The sequence below is a fragment of the Arvicanthis niloticus genome, chromosome 28 (genome assembly GCF_011762505.2).
Source record: "Arvicanthis niloticus isolate mArvNil1 chromosome 28, mArvNil1.pat.X, whole genome shotgun sequence".
In the NCBI taxonomy this organism is placed as follows: domain Eukaryota; kingdom Metazoa; phylum Chordata; class Mammalia; order Rodentia; family Muridae; genus Arvicanthis; species Arvicanthis niloticus.
Window position 1 is genome coordinate 12348943 of NC_133436.1, and position 7398 is coordinate 12356340.

General features: G+C 41.3%; 1 long non-coding RNA gene across 1 annotated transcript; it reads left to right on the forward strand.

Annotated features, from left to right (window-relative positions):
• The first annotated feature begins 1013 nt into the window (after positions 1–1013).
• Positions 1014–4192, forward strand: LOC143439960 (uncharacterized). Its single transcript, XR_013107920.1, has 3 exons — positions 1014–1237; positions 1830–1906; positions 3784–4192. It is a non-coding gene; the product is annotated as an uncharacterized LOC143439960 (long non-coding RNA).
• Positions 4193–7398: the final 3206 nt, after the last annotated feature.

The following is a 7398-nucleotide window of genomic DNA, read 5'->3' on the forward strand; positions in this document are numbered from 1 at the left end:
ACCATAGCAAAACTACAGTTATGAAGTAGCAACGAAATCATCTTATGGTTGCAGGGGGAGGGACTAGGGGAGGGGATTCCACAACATGAGGAACTATTAAAGAATTGCAGCGTTAGGAAGGTTGAGAACCACTGCCCTACACACTCATACACACTGGTCTCCTTCATTTTAGGACTCATGCTTTTTAGAGCATACTCTACGATACCTCATATTCTCACATCCTTTTCTAGTGATGGGTGTCCTTAGCCACCGTCACACTGCAGAGCCCTTAAGCTTTTGCTCCAGATCTATTCATTTCCTTCAGACTTAAGAGTGAAGGTCAGGGCATGGTGGAATCTCACAGCACGGAACAGAAATAGGAGAGACTAGCACAAACCTCCCAGACTTCCACCAACAAGGCTGGGAGGTAGACCCGGTGAGGCTGCACAAGCTGCTAGAACTGCAACCCAAGCACAGAGGCCAAAATGCTGAGGTCTGCACAGTAAGCATTCGGATTTCCAGAGGAGACAGATACTTCCCATAAGGTAGAGGCCCTCACAGGAGGCGGCATCCTGGGTTGAAGGTGACAAGGGTCTTCATCAGGAAAACCAGTCAGCACAGGAGCACTTCCACAAGGCTGATTGGCTCCCTGACTTGTGTAAGAACAATAAGGGAATAAAATTACAAAAGAGTCAGTTCTTGGTGCAGAGCACACAGGAACCCTGAGGTGACTTGGCTGGGTTCTCTGGTCTGAGAGACTGGCATTCTCAATTCATGGGATGAAGTGATGGAGCTGTTTAAACACTATCTTTTGCGGGAAATCTTCCCATGAGCCTGGATGATAAACCTTCCAGTGACTATGAAGGCAGACTGGGCTCCTCTGTGATCTCAAGAAGGTCACTGAGTGTCAGGGAAGATGCACCAGTAGCAACATGGTGTCTCCTCTTGCTTCTCGCGCCTGCCTGCCTGTCCCGCTACCCCGTCTCCTAGAGCATCAATTATTCAGTTCACATTTGCAACACGTTCTCCAGATTCATCCAGCACAAAGGTTCACAAAATTGAGCTTGGTTTGCTGTGCTTTTAAAATGGTGCAGCTTTGTCTCTAGATTGCTTAAGTTTTTGAAATGTCACCCCATCCTCATGATTAATGCTTTGCATACAGCGCAACAGCAGAGTGAGCAGAGAATTGCAGCCGGTGCCAGTTCACCTAGAGGCATTTATCTTTCTCTTCCCCCTGGTGCCGTCACGGAGCCTGAGGGTAAGCTGACACTTTATTTATTTATTTATTTATTTATTTAGTAAATTAAGCTTCGGGTTTTGGAGGGGGTTGTTTGTTTGTTTGTTTGTTTGTTTTGCCTGAATGCTAAGAACCCTGAAAGGCATGAGTTTACAGCCTCTGATACCAGCTGCCATGGCAGGAAAGGAAGGAGAAGACAATGTCCCACTGATTCAGAATGATTGTTTTAATGGGGCTGTGGCGGAAGGTAACAAGCACAAACTTATTGTGCTGCCAGGAAAAAACCCGGCCTCTCTCTTTCCCCCAGCCTTTCGCAACATGATGTAACATTTAGCTTCTGGCTTAATGTGGCATCTCTTCCCAGCTTTGATTTATTCCTGCTTTTGTAAATCACAGAGGTATGTTACAGGGCAGGCGTTTAGAACCATTGTTATTGTTCATTGAGGAGCAAAGCCGTTATCCCCACCAGAGGAAAATCTCTCGTGTATCAGGGTGAGTGACCCAGAATAAAAGAAAGGAAGTTTTTTAAACGAGAGCAGGAATATAGATGTTATGTCAGGATAAAATTGTATTTACCTTGATTGAAAACTCTTTTATTATGAACATAATTTAGATCAGAATGGAAGAGAGAACTACTGGGCTTCCTGCCTGGCTGGGGAGTGCTGCTGAGCAAACAGTCACTACAGTACTGTAAGTGCATATGTAATGACTGTGTTATTGTGTTTATATTCAAAAGCATTATGCTCCATCAAAGGAAATGAAAAACATCTTCATGGGTTTGCTCAGTCAGCTCCTTTAGCAGAAAATGCTTGGAGGTGTGGAATAGTAACGTGTGACCAAAATACAGAGCATAAAAGAACCCTACTGGCTTTTCTGATGTGGAAACAGTGAAATGCTGACCAGACCTCCGCCCTCCAAATGGTCAAGATCTGGACCTCTGTTGTGATGCTGGCCTGAGCAAAACATACCACCTCACCACTGTGTGAAGTAAAACGTTCAAGAAAACCGTAGCACTGTCTGGGAGGAGCTTACAGCCCAAAGTGGGCAGGCAAAGCAAAGACAGGCTATTAGAAACACAGAGGGTACTGAGGAGACCTGTCAGAGTAGTTGTTGTGCAAGCGTGAAGACCTGAGTTCAAATCCCCAGCACCCACATAAAAAACCAGGCATGGCTACACGTGCTTATGACTATCAGCATTGTGGAAGGTGGAGAAACAAGCAGATCCTGGGAGCTGATTAGCCAACCAGACTAGCAAAAATGCCAGGCTTCTGGTTCAGTGAGACTGTCTCAAAAAGCAGGGTGAAGATAATATGGGAATCTTCCTCTAGGTACATATAGGCACTTGCACATACACTCTGATGACATGCATAGAGCACACTCGGCATTCAATACGTGTGTGTTCTAATAGCGCATAGTTTTGCTTCAATGAAGAAGGCTGAACTAGCAGTAAGGTATTCTTAAACCTAAGCATGTGTGATCTTAAGTATGACCCTAGTTCCCAGAGGGAATCCTGAAATGTTCTGAGACTCTTACAAGCTCTTGAATGTGTGCCCTCCTTTTCCAACGCATTACTCTTTCAATCATTTGCTTAAACCCATGCTAAAAACTCTCTTAATTAATCCCAACTCTGCATTTTAAAAGAGGCCAATGTCATGAGTATTTTTTAAATACAACTTTTATAAAAGAATATTTTTCTATATTAAAAGATACTCGAGGAACGTTGTAATCAGACACAATACTTAATTTGATCCTGGTTTAAGAAAAATGAGCTATGGTCTGGAGAGATGGCTCAGCAGTTAAGAGCACGGACTGCTCTTCCAGAAGTCCTGAGTTCAATTCCCAGCAACCACATGGTGGCTCACAACCATCTATACTGAGAACCAGTGCCTTCTCCTTGTGTGTACAGTGTACTCAAGATAGCTACAGTGTACTCATATACAGAAAATAAATAAATAATTTTTTAAGAAAAAAAGGAGCTATGATGGATGTTTCTTAGAGAAACATTGGGACATTTGAATGTAGCTGGGTCTTAGCTGATATTAGAGAACTGTTAATTTTGTCAAAAAAGATCAAAATGACATGATTATGCAGTAAGTGTTCTTGTTTCTCACTAAGAGGTATGAATTGAAATATGTAGTAGAATATCATGTCATACATACATAACATGATCTATAATTCATCTACCAAAAATAAAAGGAAGAGATACAATAGAATATGAGTAGCAGCAGACGCGGCTTAGGAGACTGCCTTCCAGTCAGAATACAATTTTAGAGAATGAGATATGCCTGTGAAGTGTTGATCAAATTTTCTGACATACAGTAAATTATTATTAATATCGGGTTCTAGTATTATTGTTGTTTCATTATTTCTAAGGTGTCCTCACTGTCTCTCTTGCCTATTGGCATTGCTGTGCAGGCTGCTACCACCCACAGTCCAGAGAGGTTGATATGGAATGTCCCCTCAGGTTCCTGTCTAAGCTGAAAAGGCTATGTCTCTGTGGCCAGTACTCTTAGTGATATGTGTTTCTCTCTTTTTCACTGTTATTTGTTTTGTCCTTTGGTTTTTAGTTTGTTTCTTTGTTTGTTTGTTTTGTCTAAATCCAGCCTCTTCTACAGCATCTAGGCCCGAGTGACAAACCCTATGCTAGTCTGAGAACACAGTTGCTCACGTGCTGGCCAGCGAGATGTTGGAAGAGACCACTGTCTTCCAAAGAGGAGATCTAATTGGGTGACTTGGGAGCAAATACCAGGTCTGCCACCTCAGACTCTGCTTCTAGTTTCCATGAACTATGATAAAGCTGTTGCCTGTATGTATAATATGTTCTTCAAGCTGGGCCGCCTTGTCCGGCCTCCATGGAAAAAGAAACACCTAGCCTCACAAAGACTTGAAGTGCCAGGATAGGAGAATACCCAGGAAGCCCCCACCTGCTCAGAGAAGGGAAGGGGGATGACTGGAGGATTATGGGAGGTGGTGACTGGAGGGGCAGTGAGTGGGATGTAAAGTGAATAAGTAAAAAAAAAAATTAAATTATATTAAATTTTAAAAACAAGGAATGCTCTATCTCTGTTGTAAGAGCCTGTGTTGTACTGACAATTGGTGGGTCAATTTGTCCAGTTCTAAAATTTAAAGTAGAAATTCATGTTGTCAGCCCCAAACCACATTCTAACGCATCATAGTAAAAATAATAACATTACTTACATCTCCCTTGTGCTATTTTATCTTTTGGGTTAGAACTTGGAGGGAAAGGAGAAAACACAACATTTCCACTTCCTCAGAACCCCAACATTAGGAGTGTCTAACCACCTTGCTTCTGTGGTGAGCTTTCCCCAGCTCCTTCAGACAACAAACACGTGTTCTATCCTGTGAACCGTGAGAATTATGCTCCTGGACAGGCCTGGGTTCTTGGGGAGGACATTTATGTGTGATTTCTGTTCTGTGTAGTTTTCTTAAGTTCAATAAATTGGCTATCACTAAATGTCAATAGAATTGGATTTTATGTGAGTCTTACTGTTAAGAAATATTCAAGTTGTACAATATTCCAAGTAAAACTGACAAGAAAGATAAAATTGCCACAAGGTCTCTAGGCATTTCATGTTTTTCAACTATGAAAAGAATGAGGAGGAGGAGGAGGAGGAGGAGGAGGAGGAGGAGGAGGAGGAGGAGGAGAAGGAGAAGGAGAAGGAGAAGGAGAAGGAGAAGGAGAAGAAAAGGAAGAAGAAGAAAAGAAGAAGAAGAAGAAGAAGAAGAAGAAGAAGAAGAAGAAGAAGAAGAAGAAGAAGAAGAAGAAGAAGAAGAAGAAGAGGAGGAGGAGGAGGAGGAGGAGGAGGAGGAGGAGGAGGAGGAGGAGGAGGAGGAGGAGAAAAGGAAGAAGAAGAAAAGGAGAAGAAGGATAAGAAGAAGAACAAGAAGAAGAAAAAGAAGAAGAAGAAGAAGAAGAACAACAACAACAAGAAGAAGAACAAGAACAAGAAGAACAAGAACAAGAACAAGAAGAAGAAGAACAAGAACAAGAACAAGAAGAACAAGAAGGAGGAGGAGGAGGAGGAGGAGGAGGAGGAGGAGGAGGAGGAGGAGGAGGAGGAGGAGGAGGAGGAGGAGGAAGAACTACATCTGTGTTCTATATGGAAAAATGAAAAACATGGTAAACTCTTCCTTGCCTCAGAACTTTAACTCCCATTGTATGTATCTTCTGTAAACAGACATTACTAAGTACATAAGGCAAAATGTGGTTTCTGTAGGTTTTTCTGAGAATGGAGACTCCCTACACATAATCCAACAAGAGACAATAAGTGCATATGTTTTTAATCTGGTTACACACTTAATGACAAAATTTATAGCTTTAAGCATTTTTCTAATGCTACAGCATTATACAAAAGATATGCATTAGGCAAAAATACACAAAATATATACAACATAGAAGTGACTATCCTAATAGCTTTAGGGGTATATTTCAGTGACACAAATGTAGAAGCACACATGTGCACAGTCATTGCCACCTCTGCCTCCTGAAGATTTTATCTTCCAAAATTGAAACCCTATTCCCAATAACTATTAATCTCTACTCCTTCTTCTGCCGGTCCCCTCTGCTCCCATCATCCTACGTTTAGATTTATGGCTTTGAACGCTCCAGGCACTTCCTATAAATGGGACCATGCAGGATTTGTCTTTGGAGGATTAAAGACAATCATATTAAGTGGCCTCCTTGCTATCTTTGCCTGTTGGTTATATTTGTCTTGCCAAGAGTTTATTTCCCTGATAAGTCACCTAGGAACAGCGACAAAACGCCAGGCTTTCCCATTCAGAAGACTGCATTTTTTCCCCTTGATTCTATCACTTTGACAGTTACCACGGTAAATTATATCCCAGTGCCTGGCATATTCTCATTGAACTTAAAATCCAGTGTCAGAACATTTCCAGTCTTGCAGAGAACAAGAATGTGTGTGCATACCTCACCTCCACAGCTTCCTACAGCTTGACATAAGCAGATACCAAAAAAGAGGAGGCAGAATCTAAACCCAGAGAGTTAAAATACCTATCAAAAGTCTAAACGCAAGGCCCCTGAACAAGAAGTGAACATCAGTAGCAAACTTCACCAGTCAACACGGAAGCCTTTGGAAAGTATCACTGGAATACAGAAAATCACCACATGTGACAGAAATGGGCCTCTAGTCAAGAACTTGAAAGAGGCATTATTGACTAAAAGCTCTTATTACTTTTGCAGAGGATATGAGTCTGGTTCTTGTACCCATATGGTAGCTCTCAACTGCCTGTTAAATCCAGCTCCAGGAGATCTAATAGCATGTTCTGGTCTCCATGAGTACCAGACAAATGTGACGCACACAAACTCATACAGTCACACTTACACATTAAAAATAATAGCTAAATAAATCTTGCCTTAAAATAGGCTAGCTCGGGAAGCATAGAACAATATTCTACATATTCACACTTACTACTCAATATTAAAACACAAATTTTAAACCATATATCTCAGTTAAATGATTTTACTCTGCCAGTAGAGATATCAACCCAGAATCTTAATGGAATCTCAATTCAAGTGTTATCTCTTCTGCAATAATCAGTTTACTTTATTTTAGAAAGGGAGACAGGGGAGAGGGAGGGGGTAAAGAGAAAGGGAAAATAAGTGTAAATTTAAGAATAAATGACAATGAAAATAAATGTGCATGCATACTCACGAGGACCAAAATAAAAGAGATCTTCATCAGGCACAGTCATAGTTTTTATATAATATTACCTTGAGAATCAGAAGTCAATGTATCACAGACTCTAGACTTGAAACTATCCATAGAGTACTTCACAAAGCAGCCATTAGCAATCATGTTCAGGAATCAGTGATGGATTGCTTAAAGCAACACTACTAGATATTCTAATAGGTTATTGATTTGGAACTGGCACTTTTTTCCTCGTTTTGCAAAGGTTGCCTTTTCTGTACCTCTGAATCTTCATATGTATAATCAAGGTAGGAATTTTCTAAGTTCCTTGAGGTCCTGGCAGATATAATAGTTGTCATTATCATTTAAAGATTTGAGTGGCTGGAAAGATAGCTCAGTTAATTAATTGCATTCTATACAAGCATGGGGAGCTGAGTTCAAGTCTTGGCACTCTCACAAAATGCTGGACATGGTAGTACATGCTTATCCAGTGCTGGGGTGGGCAGAGATAGG